Source organism: Enhydra lutris, unplaced genomic scaffold (genome assembly GCF_002288905.1).
Source record: "Enhydra lutris kenyoni isolate GAN:26980312 unplaced genomic scaffold, ASM228890v2 scaffoldscaffold47, whole genome shotgun sequence".
In the NCBI taxonomy this organism is placed as follows: Eukaryota; Metazoa; Chordata; class Mammalia; order Carnivora; family Mustelidae; genus Enhydra; species Enhydra lutris.
Window position 1 is genome coordinate 14,175,632 of NW_019154131.1, and position 20,454 is coordinate 14,196,085.

The window sequence follows — 20,454 nt, forward strand, 5'->3', positions numbered from 1 at the left end:
AGCAAACCTTCCGTACCAATAGCAATCCAGCTGTTCTGTTTGCTTGTGTTTCCTGTGCAGTCTCCTTCTCATAGAAAGTCTTACATTTTAACTTATTCCAAAGCACACTCTTCATTTAAACATTGTATAGCTTTTATTAAATGATTGTAATGTGCTCACTGGAAATACAGTTGTGCGAATTAAAGGAAACAAATTCTCCATGACCTCACCAGTCTTTAGGGCAGTGTTTTTCTATATATGTTCATGCATACAGATATTCATACTAATTTAAATAGCAATCGTCTGTGTATACAGGTTTTTAGCCTGCACTTTTCTGTATAAAAATATACTTTTCAACATCATTCTTCATATGATGTGTTGCAGTCCACCTCATAGATGTTCCATAATTTGGTTGTTGAATATTTGCTGTTTTAAATTATGTCTCACTACAGGATTTAAACCTTCCTGTAACGGCCTTAACTAAAATTTAATTAATTTGTAGCTTTAATTAAAAAAAAAAGATGTAGCCTTGGTTGTTTTTTAATTAAAATTTCGGCAACTGGCCTCATTGGGTAAAAAGCTATACATAGTTTTAAAGCATTAAAAAAACATGGTCAAACTGTCTTGTTGAAAGATTTTACTTTTAAGTAATTTCTACACCCCATATGGGGCTTGAACTTACAACCCTGAGATCAAGGATTACGTGTTCCACTGACTGAGCCAGCCAGGTGCCCCACAAACTATTAATAATGACTTGTGAGAGAAAAGATAGCTATTTATTCATTCATTCATTCCATTCATTTTTAAGTAGGCTCCACACCCAACATGGAGCCCAGTTTGGGGCTTAAACTCATCACTCTGAGATCCAGACCTGAGCTGAGATCAAGAGTCAGCTGCCTAGCTGACTGAGCCACCTAGGTGCGCCTACAATAAAAATATTTTTAAATCAAATAGGGAATGGCAGCTCTAGGTGTACAAATTTTGGGTAAATGAGGGTCAGTGGGTCTGCTCAGAATCTCAGAATTTTGCTGTCACACAAAATGCACCAGACTCTCCTCTAATTTCCTCTTGGCACTGTCTTCCACCAATGTTTAGTAACTTCATATGAAACTGTTCTTCCTTAAGAGAGCAATACTGATAATGAGCCAAGGCTCCAGAGTCAGATAGGCCTGGGCTCAAATTTAGGCTCAAGGTCTCTGTGCGTTTGGGCAAGGTATTTAATCTCTCTGAATTCCAGATCATTGATCTTTAAAATAGGAGAGATAATATTATCTACCTCACTGACGTTCTTCTAAGTTTCAGCCAAGTTAGTATATATAATGCCCTTATCAAACCTTCTGGCAATGATTTTAATTATCATTATTTATCAAATTTTTATTTGTATATAAAGCAACACAATGCTATGTTCCAAAAAAAGTTGTCCTACGTTGATCTTAATATTCCAGTTTTCTAAACTATTCAAATTTTAATCAAAGTTGAGATTAGCTTATGCAAATTAAACTTTTCTATATTTGAAAATCCACTTTGATGTAAAACAGAAATATATACAAAGAATTTGATACATATTCCTAATAAAAAAACATTCACGGGGATCAAGGAGTCATGTAAATCGTTCATAAGATCCATATTCTACTTAATTTATACACAAAACCTGGTTAATCATCTTAGCCACATATATTTACTTCCTGGAAAAAAAAAAGGGAAGTTTTATTTCATCTAGGCTTATGTAATTAATGACTTGAACTGATTACAAAGAAGAGGAATCACAGCATGTGAGAGTTCCTCAAATGAAGATCCCAGGCCTAGAAACGTGCATGTAACCTACTCAAACTGCAGGGGTAGGCAGGGGCGTACCTGGTACCCCACGCCCAAAGCTGTTGACTCAGTGCTTTCCAGGGTACTGCGCCATATCTCAAATGGAGAGAAATTCTAAGCTGGATTCAGTCACCAGCTTATCTGCAATAGCAAAAGCTAGGGAAATTTTGCTTTCACGTGGTTTCTGCTCCTAGAACTCAGTAGCATTTACATATTTATTTATTTTTTAAAAAAATTTAGGGGCGCCTGGGTGGCTCAGTGGGTTAAAGCCTCTGCTTTCAGCTCAGGTCATGATCCCAGGGTCCTGGGATCGAGTCCCGCATCGGGCTCTCTGCTCGACAGGGAGCCTGCTTCCTCCTCTCTCTCTCTGCCTGCCTCTCTGCCTACTTGTGATCTCTGTCTGTCAAATAAAATAAATAAAATCTTTAAAAAAATTAAAAAAAAATTTAAAATTTAAAAATTTTATTTACTATGATGAAATGGTCTTTAAAAAAAAAGATTTTACTTATTTGTTTGAGTGAGAGAGAGCAAGAGAGAGCGAGCAAGGGGAGGTAGACAAGGAGGAGGGAGAGGCAGACTCCCCGCTGAGCAGGAGCACCCCCTCCCCCAACATGGGGCTCGATTCCCAGGACCCTGGGATCAGGACCTGAGCTGAAGGCAGATGCTTACTTGACTCTGCCACCCAGGTGCCCCTCCTATTTATTTTGTTGATTGCCTGTTTTCCCTCACTAGCATATAAACCTTCCCAAAGGCAGGAATTTTTGTCTGTTTCATTCTTACTCCAACCCTAATGCCTGGGACAGTGTAGGCACCTAGTAGATGTTTGATACTCCCTGAATGAGTGAAAAATTATTGGCCCTTTGCCTTTCCTTTACATAACATGAATTGTAATTTAGGCATGTTTTCTGACTGAATTATAGAAATCATTGTGGCCTTTCTCTGAAACTAAAATGATTTTCTAACATGTCAGCTCAAAACCTTATTTTCCACACACCAGGACAACATTACTAATAGTACTTTGATTTTAGCTGCCTTCTGAGCAAACCAGTCTGTAAGTCCAGCTCTAAAAATAACTTTTATATGTTTAAAAAATGAAAGAGCTGAAGAATATTAGCATCAAAGTTTAAAAAAAAAAAAGTCATTGAACTGAATCCAAATAGGTAAATTTAAAAACGTTCTGAGTTTTGTCCCAGAATGGGATGGAATCTTCAGGAAAGTGGATATTAAACAAGTTACTACTCTGCTTAAAAATGCTGGAGATGCCATGACTTGCAAAATACATAGTGAAAACGGCTTGTGAACACTGAACGATAAAAATCTAGTTGAGGTGAAAGGACAGTATACATTAGAGTCAGAGCTCCCCTGAAACGACCCTAAAGGTGGTTGCTTGATTTGTTTTTTTTTTTAACTTTCCAGAAATCATTGTGCTTTCCTACAACTACAGAAGTATTTTAAAAAGATGGTGCTGTCTTGGGGGGGCAGAAAAAAGCAAGGAAGCAAAAGCATATCAAAAAACAGGACTAAGAACTTCTAATAGTATGGTTTCACTTTTCTTTTCTTTTCTTTCCTTTCCTTTCCTTTCCTTTCCTTTTCTTTTCTTTTAAGATTTTCTTTATGTATTTGATAGAGAGACACACAGCAAGAGAGGGGACAATAGCAGGGGGAGTGGAAGAGGGAGAAGCAGGCTTCCCTCCTAGCAGGGAGCCTGATGTAGGGCTCCATCCCAGGACCCTGGCTGGGATCATGACCTGAGCTGAAAGCAGACATTTAATTGACTGAACCATCCAGGTGTCTTCCTTTCCTTTTTTCTTTTTAACCACTGAATTATTTCAGATTACTTTTCTGCGCTATGGCCTCCTGATTGCTGTAATTCCAATAGGCTTCAAAAATGAAAAGAGCTTCCTTGACAGAGATGCTGGATACCGACAGTTAAAGCACTGATGTTGTAAGGCCTGGTCACTTCTGGCCTACAAACTTCACAGGTCAGACCATCAGCTTCCCCAGGCCACTGACTCTACCAGGACCTGGGCTTCTATCCTGGGCAAAAGCAAGTGTATAAGAAGAATCCTTTTGAAATCGTGAAGCCAATTTTGTCATTTCTGTCATCATCTTCAGTCCCACTTCAAAATAGAAGTCCTTTTTGCCATGCCCTTTTGTGCTGCTTATACTCTAGCTTCCTTTTCCCATTCTTGGCCTCCCACTAGTGGGAAGTGCTAATGGGACATTAGGGAGCAGCTCCAGATCTCCTAGAATCTCCTTCCGCTCACTTCCCTCATTCTTGGTATGGATAAGTGACATTCTTTCAACCAGTGACACCTCTAAGTGCCTTTGATAAAGACATTCTGGAGCCCCCCACGGCTGTCACTCTTCCTCTACAAAGCTTTTCACTCTGCCTCCTGAGATTTTCCATGATAAACAGATTTCTCCTCTACATCCTTAACCTATTCATCGGATACTTTCCTGTTGACTGCCCCCTGAGGACTCATAACTAAATTCTAGTTCATTCATAAGCGTATTCCTTGCCCCTTTCCATATTGGAGGCTGCTCATTCTGAAAAATGCAATGTATCTGGAAGTCACAAATTAAGGTCTCCATTTACCTCTACTCTTCTCCCCCTTTCTATGGTAAAAATCTTTGATTCCTTGGGACTCTAGTCATTGGTGACCCATTTTCTACCCCAGTCTTTTTCTCTTTCTTTCTTTCCTTTTCTTTCTTTCTTTCCTTCTTTTTCTTTCTTTCTTTCTTTCTTTCTTGTATCCTATTTAGAGGGAAAAGGAAATCAAACTAACATTTGTTAATCTCCTAGTTTAAGAGTTGGCAAACTTTTTTTTTAATAAAGTATCACATAGCAAATACTTTTTTCTTTGTGGGCCATACTGTCTCTGTCATAACTCTTTAATTCCTCTTTAATTGTTATTTTTAGTGCAAAAAGAGCCATAGACAGTAGTAAACAAATGGGCATGGCTGTGTTCCAATAAAGCTTAATTTACAAAAACAGGCTTCAGGGTAGATTTGGCCCAAGGGCTGTAGTATGCCAACCCCTATCTGAGTATGTGCCAGTCACTATACATTTGTCATGGGAAACTATAATGACAATTCCCCAATAGGGTGGAGTAGTAGACAATGAAGGTTAAGGACCTAGCATGGTGACTGGCTTACAGTAGGCGCTTGGTAAATGGTTGCTACAAATGATGATTAATCTTAAATGACTCAGCAAGATAAATATTTTATGCCGGAGGAAAGAGGCTCAGGGACATTAAAGAACTTGCTTATGGAGTAAACAAGGATCCAAAAGCCGAAACTGTCTGCTCGATCCTTTCTGAATGAGCATAGTTTGACTGAATTTGATTTAATTGTAGAAATCTAGGTGAAAGAAGTAGTAAGTCCCAGGAAATGGAGTTTAGGGGAGTGATGGGAATAGATTCAAATTTTCTGCAGAAACCTGTCTTCTCCTTTTGGTTTTCTAATTAATGCTCCTCATTAGGATTCATTAGCATATCAAAAGAGTATTAAAATAGCAATTAACTTTGGTGGCTAAAGTAAACACAAACACAATTTTCCCTATGACAAGCTCAAAAGAAAATGCTCTAATAATTCTTAATGAAGGCAGCAGGCATCAGTAAATAAATCATTATGTTGAGAATTAACATGTCATTTGAGTCAGTTAAGACGGGATTTGTTAACTTGCTGTTCTCTTTTAGGCATTGTCAGTTAATGGTTATTGCTAGCATAGGATTATTCACAACTATGTTTAAGGATCTGGACCCAACTCAAAGAACTTTCTCACATAGACTGCACAGGGAAGAAATATGGGTGAGAGTGCCAAATGTTTCAGACGTGTGCAGGCATATCTGCAGATTGGAGAGGTGGAACTAGTTGGGGTTTACCTGTACTAGGGTTTTGGTAATCCCAGGGAATGAACAATGACCAGAAACATGGAGATTGAAAACTGGTGGAGAGGACAGACTCCTCACCTGCTGCTTAATTATTTGATTGATTCACCAATAATATTTACTACCATTGTAGGTACCAGGGATATAGTAGTGAATACACTAAAGTTCCTGTCCTTATGGAATTTACATGCTCATAGCAAGCACATAAATAGACAAGAAACGTCAATGTCCAGAGGATGGGGAAAATTTAAAACAGGGCAAGATGATAGAATGTGAATGTTGTTTTAAATAGGGTAGGCAGGGAACGTTGAATTAGCAAACACTAAGCACTACTCCCAGCAGAAATAGTTTCCTGAGAGCCCTTGTTCACATTTGCTTCAACTAATCAACACAGAACCTTGTTTTATGTGTTTCTGTTTAAAGAAACCTTATTTGAGGTGCCTGGGTGGTTCAGTGGGTTAAGCCTCTGCCTTCAGCGGAGGTCATGATCTTGGAGTCCTGGGATGGAGCCCCACATCAGGCTCTCTGCTCAGAAGGGAGCCTGCTTCCCCCCTCTCTCTCTGAGTGCCTCTCTACCTATTTGTGATCTTTCTCTGTCAAATAAATAAATAAAATCTTAAAAAAAAATTAAAAAACCTTATTGAATATGTATCACTGATTTCTTAACATTGAACTCATGGCCAACAGCATTGTAAGCCATTCCTGAATACAGCTTTTCTAACACACTTCTGCCCAGTCCCTCCAACGCTTTCCCTTCTGTTCCACTAATGCCTTTCTGGGTGTTAAGGTCACCCAGTTCTGTATCCTGGAAAACTAAAAAAGAGCTGTTGTTTACAGGCACAATGTGGTTAGATGTTCAAGTCTCAGGATACGGGCTTACATTCTGTGGTCAAGAGCCACAGGTCTGTGGAAGGACTATACGTCTCAAGGGTGGGACACACAGCTGAGATGAGTGCTTCATTTGACTGCACATAATTGCCTCCTGTGCCCCACTAAATGGCTGTCAATAGTCTATAGGCATTGGCCCTTTTTGGCTCCCCAGTAGTGGCCTCTGGGAGCGCTGGACAGTTCTCTCAGTGCTCTATTTCTCCTCTGTCTTGCCGAATGACATCCTCCCCAACCCCTAGTGCACCTTTGGATCTGGGGGCTCAAGAGGACATCATTTGGCAAGATAGAGAAGATGATGGTACCAAATAATGAAATGAGGTAGCTCCAAAGGGAATAGGTTTTGAGGGGACATACAGTGCAGGGAGGGAATTAAGAGCTGTGTTTTGAACACCTAAAATGTTAGATGCCATCGAGACATTGGAGGTAGTTTCATGGTTGCCATAGCTCAGGGAAATTTGGGGCTAGAGAGGTAAATTTGGGAGTGAACAACAAAAAAGGGTTGAAATTATTCTAGTTTCTATTGATCCTTTCGAGAAACACCTTCTAGTATTCAGTTCATCTTCTTTTCTGTGTGAAAGGAATCATAAAAGGAGGGGATTAGCACGAGATCAAAACTATTTTTTTGTCAGGGCATGTAAAACAATACTGACCTTATTGAACTCATAGTAAATACAATCCAGAAATTGAACATTAGTTTTGAGATTTTTAGGCAGTCTCTGATTCTTATGTATTAGGAGGTCTTTGACCTGAATAGTGAAACATCTTTAAGGGTGACAATTTCAGAGGAAAGAGTCCCTACCCTATATTCTCTGAACCATGGAGGAAGCTGGGCGGCAACATTCTGGTTTACCAATCAGAAGTATATTGCAGACTCAAACCTTCCATGCAGGAGGTACTTAGATCCATGAGGAGTGGGAAAGAGTGAGAGGGGATGCAGTAGCAATATTTTGTAGGGTTTTTTTTTTTTGTCGTTAAAACAATAATAAAATATTTAATAAAATAAAATGTAAATTAAAATAATGTTTAGTGGTGACAGTGGCCTTGTATTTATGTTTTTAAATAAAAAAAGTCCGGATCTTTCAGAACCACATGCTGAAGTATTTACAGATGAAATGAAATGTCAAGTATTTGTTTCAAAATACTTGGGGTAGGGAGGGGAGTGGGGAAGGTGATTCATGAAACCAAGATTAACTATGAGTTGAAGCTGGGTGAGAAACACAGGAAGAGTTCATTATACTATTATTTTTGTTGATGCTTCTATTTTATTGTTTTTGATTTCTTAATACAATTTTTTAAAAAAAATGATCTTTGAAATAGAGAATATATATATTTCTCTTTTAAAAAATATTTGAGAGAGAGCACATAAGCAGGAGGGGCAGAGGGAGGAGAGAGAACCTCAAGCAGACTCCACAGTGAGCTTGGAGCCCCAGATAGAACTTTGATCTCAAGACCCTGAGATCACGACCTGAGCCGAAAACCAGAGGTAGACACTTAACGACTGCATGACTTAGATGCCGCTAGAATACATGTATTTCTTGATCTGTGGTGAGGACACTTTGCTACGATGTGAGAAATGGAAGAAAAGAGGTCTTGTGTCTCAGATTTTCATACAGACTGTCTTCCTGTCAACCCCTCTACCCATTATTTTTTTCTCTCTTTGCTAATCCCTACTCTTCTTTGTGATTTGTTCTCAGGATCATTTACTCTACTTTGATTCAAGACCAAGAGCCTTGTGTCAGTCCTCCCACTGCTAGCCCAGCTGTGTTTGCCCTGTAGGCCTAGTAAAGAGTGTTGGATAAAGAACACCTGAGTAACTCCAAAAAAGACTCTCGATGAGGCCGTTCTGATAATGCTGAGACAGAGTTAGTCCACAGCCAGATAAGATACTGGAGTGGAGCACAGAGAGAGTATGCTAATGGTCCCTGTGGAGAGTAGGACACACTGGCTCGTTGAGATATATGAATAATGCAGATCTCATGTTTGTTGATGTCATTCTTACTTCGAACTCTTTTCTGGAAGAATAACACAGTGCCTGCAGGCATGAGTCACCAGGCCTTCAAATGCAATGTTTTCAAAAATTGATGAGTGAGGGGCTGGAACCACATAACTGCCAGTGTAGGACATGTAGATTATACACTGGAAAGTGGAGATCAGGCTCAGATTTTCACGCCGTGGGGGGGTATCCTAGGTAAACCAGAGTTAGGTTATTCTGACTGGGGGAAAAAAAGAGCTAAGAATTTAGCAGTTTCTCCTCCATACTCAAGTATGAAATCATCAAAGCTGAGACTGGGAGATTCTAGGTACATCAATAAACTTTGCTGGGCCTTATTTTCCCCATCTATCAAATGATTAATTAGGATAGATGATCTCTAAATTTCCCCTCTACTCCAAACTCACGATTCCATGAAATACTTAAAACCACATTTTTTATTATGAAAAATTTTTAAAAGTCATATTAGAGAACACAAAGAACCCCCAGTAGCACTCTCTCCATTTCAACATACGTCCCATTTTGTTTTACCTAAACTACTTATTCATTGTCCTACCTCCATTGCATAATTTTGAAGCAAATCCTAGGTAGTGTATGAAATACATTTCAATGGACTCTTTTGGAGCAAAGACAGTTTATAAGTAACAGATCAGAAGTCAGACTTTCCACTTTTCCTGGATACCTTCTCTTACTGCAATTGTAACCACAATCATTAAATTTAGCGTGCTAGGATGCTAAGAATCACACGCTAAACCCTGTTATACTCAAGGAAGAGCTATCATTAATGAACACTTGCTATCTTCTGGGTTTTACTCTGATGCATTAATTATTTTTTCTATGTAACAAGTTACCTCCTCTCCCCCCAATTTTGCAGCTGGAAACAAGAAAAGATTTCTTTTTAAAAAAAATATATATAGTTTTTAAGATTTTTATTTATTTGACAGAGAGAGATCACAAGTAGGCAGAGAGGCAGGTAGGGAGAGAGAGAGAGAGGAGGAAGCAGGCTCCCCGCCGAGCAAAGAGCCCGATGTGGGACTCGATCCCAGGACCCTGAGATCATGACTTGAGCCTAAGGCAGAGGCCCAACCTACTGAGCCACTCAAGCGCCCAGGAAAACATTTCTTATCTGATAGTTGCCTTGAGTAAAGAATGCAAGAGCATCTTATTTGGGTGACTGGGGCTCAGGATCTGTCAGGTGGCAGAAATAGAGGTGTTGGCTGTGGCTAGTCATCTTCAGGCTCGACTTGGCAAGGATACAATTCTGAAGTCATTCACAGGGCTGCCTGATGACATGGTAGCTGATTCCCCCAGAGTAAGCAATCCAGCAGGACGAGAGAGAATGTATCCAAGGGCGAAGCTTTTTTAATAGCCTGGTCTTGTTAAAGATACCTCATCATTTCTGATGGAGTCTGTGTGTTGGAAGCTAGTCAGTAAGCTCACCCCACACCTAGTGGAAGATTACACTAGGGCATGCATCAGGAAGCAGGGGTCACTGCAAGCTGCAGTGAATGTTTATCTAACACATGGGCTAAATATTCATTACTGGACTAATCTGTTGGATATTATAGCTTATTATAAATTAATAAATGATCTCATTTCTTATGAATATAATTTTACCCATTTTACACACAAGGAAAATTAACTAACTTGCCTGAGGATGGAGTGGAAGAAAGTGAGGGAACTATGATTTATTTCAGTCATTCATCAGATATTTTTTTTCAAAGTCTATCATATATTGGTTATTCTGAATCTGAAAGAGAATGTGACATATGAATACACATGTGACAATGTGAACCTTGCTCTCAAGGGCTTACAATTTAGCATGGAATTCAGACATTAAGAAATTACAAAAATAGGGGTGCCCAGCTGGCTCAGCCCAAAGAGCATGTGACTCTTGATCTCGGGGTTGTGGGTTTGAGTCCCACATTGGGTGTAGAGATACTTAAAAATAAAATAAAATAAATTATAAAAATAATAAATTACCATAATCAGATTAAACTGTTAGATTTATAATGCTTCTGTTAAACATGGAGTTGAATAAAACAGATCAAAAGAAATAAAGATATATGAAGGTCTTTGAATATTCCCCATGAAAACCAATTTTTAGTTTTTTGAGGGAACAAACAGGAAGTGGAAAATAATTTAGGATGTTTCAGCACTGAAGATGGCAACCCCAAATACCCTTATTTTAAGGAAAATTTCAGGATTTTCATTCAGCTCTTTTGCATTGCTGATCCACAGAAATCTGCAGTGACCATGCCCAATCACAGTGTATTCCCTTCTTCAATGGATTGGGTGTTTCTTCTATGCATTCTTGCATCTAGAAAGGCTCAACTCTAACTGTTATACTATAAGGATTGTAACAATTATGTCGTTATTGGGCTCTTCAGCTCCTCTCCCATGTTTTAGACTCAAATATTTACATGTTAAGAATTAAAATGAACTTATTTCAGTGCTAAGCACGTAAGATTGCAGTTGAGGTTACTGAATCAAGGACTTTCAGGCCTAAGAGCGGCTACCAAGATAAGAAAATTAGGCCCCAAATACACAAGGTCATTCCATGAAACTTTAGGTAGACAATGGCAAAGAAAAATCTATGGGAAACCATTAGGGCAATTAAAATAGTGAAAAAAAATTAAAGAAATTCCTAAATCCCACCTTGCAAATTGAGAAAAATCTGTCAATCAAATGGAAGAGATACATTGGCTTCTTCCATTTCTCATTCCTGCGGTTGCAAAAAACCAAGAAGAAAAAAACTCCCAAAGTTAACAAAATCTATCCATTAAGACATCTTGTCTATATTAAATCTTTCTTAACTATTAATTAATATGCCTCGAGAAAGGAAGGACAAGAAGTCCTCGAGCTCAATTTCTGAGCATTAGTTCCTTGAAAAACTTCTGCCCCGATTGTCAAAGATTGGTTTTGCACTGTGCTTAAACTGACTCCAAACTATTACTAAATAAAACTTACATCCATTGCTGTGCATTTCTACAGAATCAATTCCGTCTGCTAAGGTAGTTAGGAAAATAGTTTCTGCCATTGGCTACAAAGTTCAAACTATCTGTACATGCAATAAACTTCAGAAGTAAACCGACAACAGTAAACCGACAACAGAGTGCTCATGACTGAGGTGTAATCTTAAACTCTCCGGCAAAAGTGCAGATAGAATCAAGAGAGTAATTCCCAGGAAAATGATCATTATATATTCGAATATTCACCAGAGATACCCAACTATTACCCGTTCTAATTTTGACTTGCCATGGAATCTACGAAATCATTCGCCATTTATTTTTATTTTTTTTTTCCAGGAGATAAAAAATGTCCTGTTTCAAACTAGTTGTTACTTTTTCTCTCTTACAACTTCCAAACGTTTGTCAAAAATATTTTTGCAAAATTTGCATGAAGGCAAAAGGACTTTGTATGCATACGTGTAGATAAGGAGCCTACACTTAGGAGGAAGGAGAGGATTTAAGCGATGTCTACATTCGGAGTCCGCATCCCGACCTCCCGGCCGAGGCAGCGACACCGAGCGCAGCCAAGGAAGGACTGAAAGGACTTCGGGAAGCCCCAGTCCGCGGGTCTCTCTGCAGCCTCAGAGGCGCCCCCGTCATGCCTGGAAATTCCAACTCCCACCATGGGAACAAAACTTCTCTTCCACAGACCTGCATCCGGCTCGGCATTCACCTCAAAGACTTTGAGGGACTCAGCGTCACTGTCCCCGTCTTTCATAAAGCAGAGAGGAGCAGCCGCCACCTGCCTGAGGCCAAGGCAATAAACCTACACCACACATAGAGTCTGCGCCCTGCAAGAAGGGGTGCAAAGCAGCGCTCAGGGCTTTTTCCTCCCAGCTTGGTTTCAGCCGGGGGCCGGAGGAGCTGACACGGAAGAGGGGCTCCAACTGGGTAGGGCCGGGACCTCGCGCCCCACGGTGGTCGCCACGGGAGGTGGGGGGAGGGGAGGAGTGCCGCGCGGGCACGGCCCTCCCTGGGGGCGGGGCTCTAGCTGTGCCCCGCCCCCGCGACCTCCCTCTCCCTCCCCTTCCCCCACGTCCTTTTCCACCCGCCCCCGCAGTAGGAAAGGGAGAGGGAGGGGGAAAAGGAAAGTGCTGTTCTGTGGAAAGGGGCGGAAGGAGGGGGAGAAAAAAAAGAAAAGGGAACAGAAACATGGCCGTCAGCTGTCGGAGCGGTGGTGCAGCGGGCAGCTCCTAGGCGACCCGCCACCCGCACCGCCGGACTCGAGAGAGCAGAGGCGCCCGCGCGGGCTCCAGCTCCCGGCCGTTATCGCTGCATGCGGCGCCCCTCGAGACCGAGCCCGTGAGGCGGCGCAGGCGCAGATCGGGCCGTGGCGGCGGCGGCGGCCGCGGGAGCAAGTCCCCCGCCCGGCTGTGCCGAGGGCGCGCAGGCCGCGAAGCCGGCGCTTTCATGCCCCAGGAAGGGGCTGTGTCCGGGTGGCACTGAAGGTGGAGCAGGCGGCAGGTGAGTCTGCGGTGGAGGGCCTTTCGCGGAGGAACCCTGCGCCGCGCCTCCGCCGGGCCCGCGCTCCTGGGCTGCGAGGGCGCGGGGCAGGTAGCAACTCGTAGGGCTGAGTTCCGATGGCTCGCCTGCTGGGGGTCGCCAAGGAGGCGGAAAGGGGCCGCTGTTGGCGTTCCCGGCCTAGTTTCTCAGCGGTTTCCGGGGGCGGGGAGTTCCCAGAGCCTGCGGGGAGTGATGATCGGAGAGAGGCCGCGCCGGGACAGGCCTCCCTGCGCCGCCCGCCCTCGCTGCTGAGAACCACTTGCCAGGACGCGCGAGAGGGTCTGGGCCCTGGGGACGTCCTGGGCGACTGCCGTGTGGGAGGGGGCTGGGCGGGGAGGGGGCGGGGATTGGGTTAGAGTGGGTGGAGAGCGAGGGCTGGGGTCTGGCGAGTAGGGTCCAGAGACCGCGAAGGGGGGAGGTTTGGAGGGCCCGGGCAGGTGTCGCAGGTGACTTGAGGGCATGTCCTCCTCTGCCTTACCGTGGCTGATCCTCAGGGCTTCCTTGTAGGGGATGACTTTTCGGAAGGCTGGTTTCATTAAACTCAGAGTGACTAAACACAAATAAAACCAAGTAATGAGCCTCTATGCTGACTTGTGTAGAGGGCTGTAACTTTTCTGCACTGAGGATGCTATCCTGTCTTTTTTTCTTTCGCTGCTTCATGGACCTTTTTCCCTTCCGTCGCATCAGAACAAATAAGGAATGACTCAATTTTTTACAGAGTGCCCTCGTGCCATCCCTTTATGTGTTTGCTTCACACGGGAAAATTTAGGCCAGTTACCGAAGTAACTTGTGCAAATGTGAGGGTTAAGTGTCATCTCTAGTAACGAACGAGCCCTCCGCTGTCTGTGTGTTTTTGCCTGAGATTGTCAAGCATTGTTATCTGGGAATTTGATTTACGGAGACTGCTTAATCGCGTGCAGACTCGTGTTAAGTCTTTTCCCTTAGACCCCAGTTCGCGGTAGGAGTGGATCTTCCCTTCCGGTCTTCCGGTTTAGAAGCTGAAGGGTATGGGAAGACAGGGAAGAATATTAGCGCTAAGGTGCCACGTTTTTCATGAATACTTGATTTGAGGTGAGCGTGTATATTAAGCTATCCGAAATGAAGAGCACAGTTTATGATGTTCTGTGTACACGTAAGAGCAAGATCGGTATCAAAAGTTAAACTCTATGAACGTTAAAGAATGCTTCTTAGTTCTTGTTCAGTTTTAACCACTAAAAACAAAAACAAAAACAAAAACAAAAAACAACACCTTATATTTTATTTTCTGCCTTGTTCTTTGTATTACTGCTAAAAAGTTGGTAAACTGTCTTGCTGTGAAACTGGAATCTCAGAAATGAATTTAGGTATATATTCGTGAGGGAGATTTGCCTCATAGAGTAGGCTTGATTTGACTAATTTTCCTTCTTTTTTAAATTATTTATTTACTTATTTGACAGAGAGAGATCACAAGTAGATGGAGAGGCAGGCAGAGAGAGAGGGAAGCAGGCTCCCCGCTGAGCAGAGAGCCCGACGCAGGACTCGATCCCAGGACCCTGAGATCATGACCTGAGCCGAAGGCAGCGGCTCAACCCACTGAGCCACCCAGGCGCCCTAATTTTCCTTCTAATGGCAAGCTCAGTCCACACTTTGCACTACATTGGTATCTCCTGTGGCCATTTTGCAAAATAGTTGATCTTTTGTATTACCAATTTTAGTGAATCGGTCATGTTGCTAGTTGACTTTGTCCATACATATTGCCTCACTTAGTGCACTACAGTTTTAGACTTGTTAATTTGTATAATAGAGAAGCAATGACGTTAGAAATGTTGAAGTTGTATATTGGAGTAATTTACTCTTGTATAATTTGTAAATGAGTGCATCCTGTTGTTAAGAGTAATCATAGTATTTTGTAGTATAAACTTGAGTTTTCAGCTAAAGAAATTGGCAGTAGAGCTGGTGTGTGGAGGCTGTTCTTAAAACGCAAATGTTTTAAATTATAAGGAACTGCAGTGGTGTGTAGGCTGTGACAGTTCATGGTGCCAGACTTGGAAGGTTATTTGGTTGAGGTGCTCTCTATAATAAAGAAACATGTTAAGTATCTTCAGTAAAAGCTAATTTGTAGCTATGTACAGGGAATTTTGCATGATAAAGATACATAAAGGAGGCTTTGCTCTTTATATATCTTCCATTTAGGATCGAAACATGCCATATTTTCTTTAGAGTTTCCTGCCAAGGCAGTTACTGATTTTGCGTTGGCTTTGCTGCTCAGTTTGAACATTAGTCTTATGCTTGCAACTTAAGTACAGGTTGTAAAGAAAAAGAAAGCTGCTGAGTCAGAGGCAGGTTGTCTCATTTGGTCTTTCTGATTTGCAGAAGGGAATTTCTGTTAGCATTTCAATTTCTAATATAATATGCATGCTGAAACTTAGAGATTAATGGCAAAAAAGCTTCCCTAATACAAGAATTAAAATTTTATCTTAGGTCAGCTACTGCCTAGAGTTTTATCTTCTCTTTCAAACTGACAGTTTGACAGACTTGTAGTAAATGGGATGCCTTGTTGGGATTGGAGATTGCTTTGTAAGGCTTAAAAGTTGGGGAAAGTTGTACCTGATACAGCTGGTGTAAAGTTATAGGGTTAGCATCAGATTGTAGGAAATTCCAAAATCAGATACATTTACTATTTGAAATTTAAAACAGTATTTTTGGAGAGGAAATTAGGTAGTTTATAAACTTTAAATTTTTTTCTACTTATGTCAGTACATAATAGATACAAGTCAGTGTAGTAGAGCTTAGTGTGCTACTTGAAAACTTTTTACTTGGGGGGGGTGCGCCTGGGTGGCTCAGATGTTTAGGCGTCTGCCTTCGGCTCAAGTCATAATCTCCAGGTCCTGGGATGGAGTTCGGCATTGGGCTCCCTGCTCACTGAGAATCCTGCTTCTCCCTCTCCTCAGCCTCTCCCCATGCTCTCTCTGTCTCTGTCTCTCAAATGAATAAATAAAAACTTAAACAAAACAAAACTTTCTATTGGAAGAGAATACATGATTAAAGGAAATTCAAAAGGAAAAAAGTTTCTCACCTATCTTACAGTTCTCTGTATTTTTATTCTACTTGTATTATATACTAATTAGTATAATGTACTAATCCTGTCCATGCTTGTATATAATTCTGTAGTTAATAATCATACAATTGTCTTTTTTTATTTTTAAAGACTACTTATTTGAGATAGAGCATGAGCAGGGAGGCGGGGCAGGGGAAGAGGGTGAGGGAGAAGCAGACTCCCTGCTGAGCAGGAAACCAGAGATTCAAGACTCGGGTCTGGATTGATTATTTATTTATTTTTGTGTGTGTATGTATTTACTAATCTGACAGAGATAGCACAAGTAGAGAGAGGGAGAAGCAGGCTGTCCACTGAGCGGGGAGCCCAATATGGGGCTTGATCCCAGGACCCTGGGATCATGACCTGAGCTGAAGGCAGTCACCTAACCGACTGAGCCACCCAGGCACCCCATAACTGTGTTTTTTAAAAAGAGGATTTATTTTAGAGGGAGAGAACATGTGCATGTGGAGGGCAGAGGGAGAGAATCTCAAGCAGACTCCCTCCAGAGTCCATTGTCTGGGTGCTTTATTTCAGGACTTGGAGATCATGCCTTAAGCTGAAATCCAGACCCTGCCCCTTAACTGACTGAGTCATTTAGGCACCCATGTAATTTTGTTTTTAAACATAACATGTTTTCTTGGTGCTGATTATTACTGTTATTTTATGGCTTTGTAACAGTCCAAAGTTTTACTCTTTCATAGTGGATTTAACTATTTCTTTGTCTTTTAACATTTTAGTAGTTCCACTTTATTACTCTTAAAATGATGTGATAATGAAATCATTTTGCTAATATGATTGTCCAAACCAAATTACTTTTTAAACTTGAAAAATTAAACATTCTTTGAACTGTTTCATTTGCAGTGGATTATTAGGTCTCCTATAATAAATATTTAATTGAGAACAGAATTGAAGAATAAAAACTGAAGATATGCCTGTATGACTTGAATTCATTGAGTAGGTATCATAATATAAATTCATAACTGGGAGCGCCTGGGTGGCTCAGTGGGTTAAGCCGCTGCCTTCGGCTCAGGTCGTGATCTCGGGTTTCCTGGGGTCGGGTCCCGCATCGGGCTCTCTGCTCAGCAGGGAGCCTGCTTCCCTCTCTCTCTCTCTGCCTGCCTCTCTGCCTACTTGTGATCTATCTCTGTCAAATAAATAAATAAAATCTTTAAAAAAAAATAAATAAATTCATAACTGTCCCTGTTACCAACTTGCTACATGTTTCTATGTTTATTAATTTTACTTTTAAAATACAGTCGGTGATACTTAGCATAGTACTAAGTGAAATATGTTAGAGAAAGACAGTTATCTTATGATCTTGCTGATATGTGCAATTTGAGAAACAAGGCAGAGAATCATGGGGGAAGGAGATGAAAAAATGAAATGGGATGAAACCAGAGAGGGAGACAAACCATAAGAGACTCAATCTCAGGAATCAAACTGAAGGTTGCTGGAAGGGAGGGATTGGGAGGGATGGGGTGGCTGGGTGATGGACATTGGGAGGGTATGTGCTATGGTGAGTGCTGTGAATTGTGTAAGACTTATGAATCACAGACTTGTGCCCCTGAAACAAATAATACATTATATGTTAATAAAAATATAAAAAGTAATATTGTTATAGGAGTATTTATTCTTATAAATATTCTTATAGGAATTCTTAATTCTTAAAGTAATAGTGTGGGGCATAAATGTTTCTCAGTGTAACTTACTTCAGCCAGACCTAATATTTACAAATCTAGATTTATATGCTCTTTAGACTTTTGAAGAGTAATTTTATAGGATTTTAAAAGTATTTTAAATATTTTAAAGGATTCCTTGAATCTGGTTTTTTATTGTGTATATGCAGTTTATATGTCTTAATTTAGGGAAACTTAGATCCTAAAAGCATAAATGTTACAAGTCTCTTTAATTATGGAAAAAAGAATGTATTAAATAGGTACTGTGCTATTGGCTGGGATAAAACGTTGAATAACATACAGTCTGAATATTAAAGTCTAGTAGGATAAACAGTTTTATAAATATGCATCACAACTACAACTTGACAAATCTAGAATAGAGGAAACTTCTCTACAGGAGCTGAGGGAAGTCCCTAACTATTTTTGGTGTGGATTAGAGGTGGTGAATTTACATAGAAGGAGGCATTTGATTTAAAACTCAAAAGAATGATATGAAAAGGTACAAAGTAATGAAAACGGTGAACTTAATTAAAATGCGAGTAATGTGTAGGTGCACAAGTAGTGTTGGAGGGAAGTATGAACTAAGCTGGAGGGGAAAGCAGGGCTATGTCTTGAAGGATCTTAAAAGTCAAATAAGAAATTAAGACCATACACTGGGGGGAACAGGAAACCATACAGTTGTTTTAGGCTGTAAGTATCTTTGGCTCAGTTGTGAAGAATGGATATGGGAGAGCAGCTTGAGTGAGGCTGAAGGTTCATCAGAAGATCTTGAAGGCATTCAGGTGAGAATGGAGAACAACAGGGGTAGGGATGGGAAAAAATGAATAGACTTGAGAACTATTATGTGATACAAACATTTTTCTCTGGCTCAAAAGCTTTGCCTTTATCCTTATCTTCTTGTCCAGTATGCACCTGTCACACCAGCCAACTTTCACATTCTTTCTCTTAGAGTCCTTGCATATACTGTTCCATTTACATGTTAGTTTTTCTGAGCTGGCTTTCCTGATCATACTATCTAGTTAGGGAGATCAGTTCCTATCAGGCCACCTAGTTATTTTATTCTGTAGAATTTATTTGCTTTCCTTCCTTCTTTCAGATTTGTTTCCCTTACCAGTTTGGAGGTTATATGCGATCTGGCTCCTTTTTATTTTTTTAAGTGTGGGTCTGTTTCTGGTCTCTCTCTTTCTGTTGTTGGTATTCTTATACCAGTACTATATGGTTGTAATTACTATTTGTATATAGCAAAGCTTAAAATTAGGTATTATATGGCCTTCAACGTTGTCTTTTTTCAACATTGCTTTGGTTATTTTAGAACTTCAGCATTTTCGTATAAACTGCAGGCAGTGCTTGTCAGTTTTTACAAAAACCCTGATGAGTACAGTTGACATCTTTGAGTCTTTTGATACTTTAACATGGCATATCGCTCTATTTACTCAGGTCTCTAGTTTTTTTTTTGTTTTTTTTTTTAAGATTTTACTTATTTGACAGAGAGATCACAGGTAGGCAGAGAGGCAGGCAGAGCGAGGAGGAAGCAGGCTCCCTGCCGAGCAGAGAGCCCAATGCGGGGCTCGATCCCAGGACCGGGAGATCATGACCCGAGCCAAAGGCAGAGGCTTTAACCCACTGAGCCACCCAGGCGCCCCTCTAGTTTTTTTTGGTAGCACTTTTGTAATACTTCTTTTGTAGGTCTCATATATATTTTGTTCAATTTATCCTTAAGTAGTTCATGTTTTTTGATGCTTTTGGTTGTCAATGATACTGTATTTTAAATTTCTTTTCCCCAGTTTTTTGTCGATAATGTAAAAAATACAGTTGATTCCCTTGCATATCCTGTTTTGTATTCTGTTATCTTACTAAATTCACTTTTTATGTCTAATAGTTTTTATGTAGATTCCTTAGGATTTTCTGTTTATTTATTTATTTAAAGATTTTATTTATTTGACAGAGTGAGACAGAGCTAGAGAGGGAACACAAGCAGGAGGAGTGGGGGAGGGAGAAGCAGGCTTCCCGCTGAGCAGAGAGAGGAAACTGGGATCATGATCTGAGCTGAAGGCAGAGGCTTAAGGACTGAGCCACCCAGGTGCCCCTCCTTAGGATTTTCTTAATACACAGTCATGTCTTAAGAGAAAGCCATTTTTGCTTCTTCATTTCTGACTGTGCCTTTTTTTAAAGACTAGCTAGATTAGTGCTGTTCCCTAGAAATATAACGTAATTTAAAATTCTTAGTAGCCCCACCATAAGAGGCAACAGTAAGTCATTAAATGTAATATATTTTTTACTGTACTCCCTCCAACATATTATGCACATATGTAGTAGTTTCCCCAGTGCTGCCGTTAAACAAATTACCACAAACTATGTGGTCTAACATAATAAATTAATCTTGGTTCTAGAAACTGAAGGTTTGAAATCAAGGAGTTGGCAGTGACTCGCTCCCTCCAAATGCTCTAGGAAAGATTCCTTCCTTGCCTCTTCTTATTTCTGGTAGTTGCTGGCAATCCTCAGATATAGGGCTATTTAGATTTTCTGTTTCTTTTTGTGTCAGTTTTGGTAATTTGTGTCTTAAAAATTTTGTCCATTTCAGATAAGTTGAATTTATTGGAATGAAAGTATTTATAATATTCCC

General features: G+C 40.7%; 1 protein-coding gene across 4 annotated transcripts in view; it reads left to right on the top strand.

The window, feature by feature from the left end:
• The first annotated feature begins 12,681 nt into the window (after nt 1-12,681).
• LOC111156566 (DENN domain containing 4C) overlaps nt 12,682-20,454 on the top strand; it is a 153,106-nt gene continuing 145,333 nt past the window's right edge. For 3 of the 4 annotated variants that reach the window (XM_022517541.1, XM_022517544.1, XM_022517543.1), the window contains exon 1: nt 12,682-13,040. The gene's annotated coding sequence lies outside the window, so the exon portion shown is untranslated. Of the gene's footprint in view, nt 13,041-18,409; nt 18,614-20,454 lie in introns of those variants that run through there. The other variant, XM_022517542.1, reaches the window with a different exon arrangement.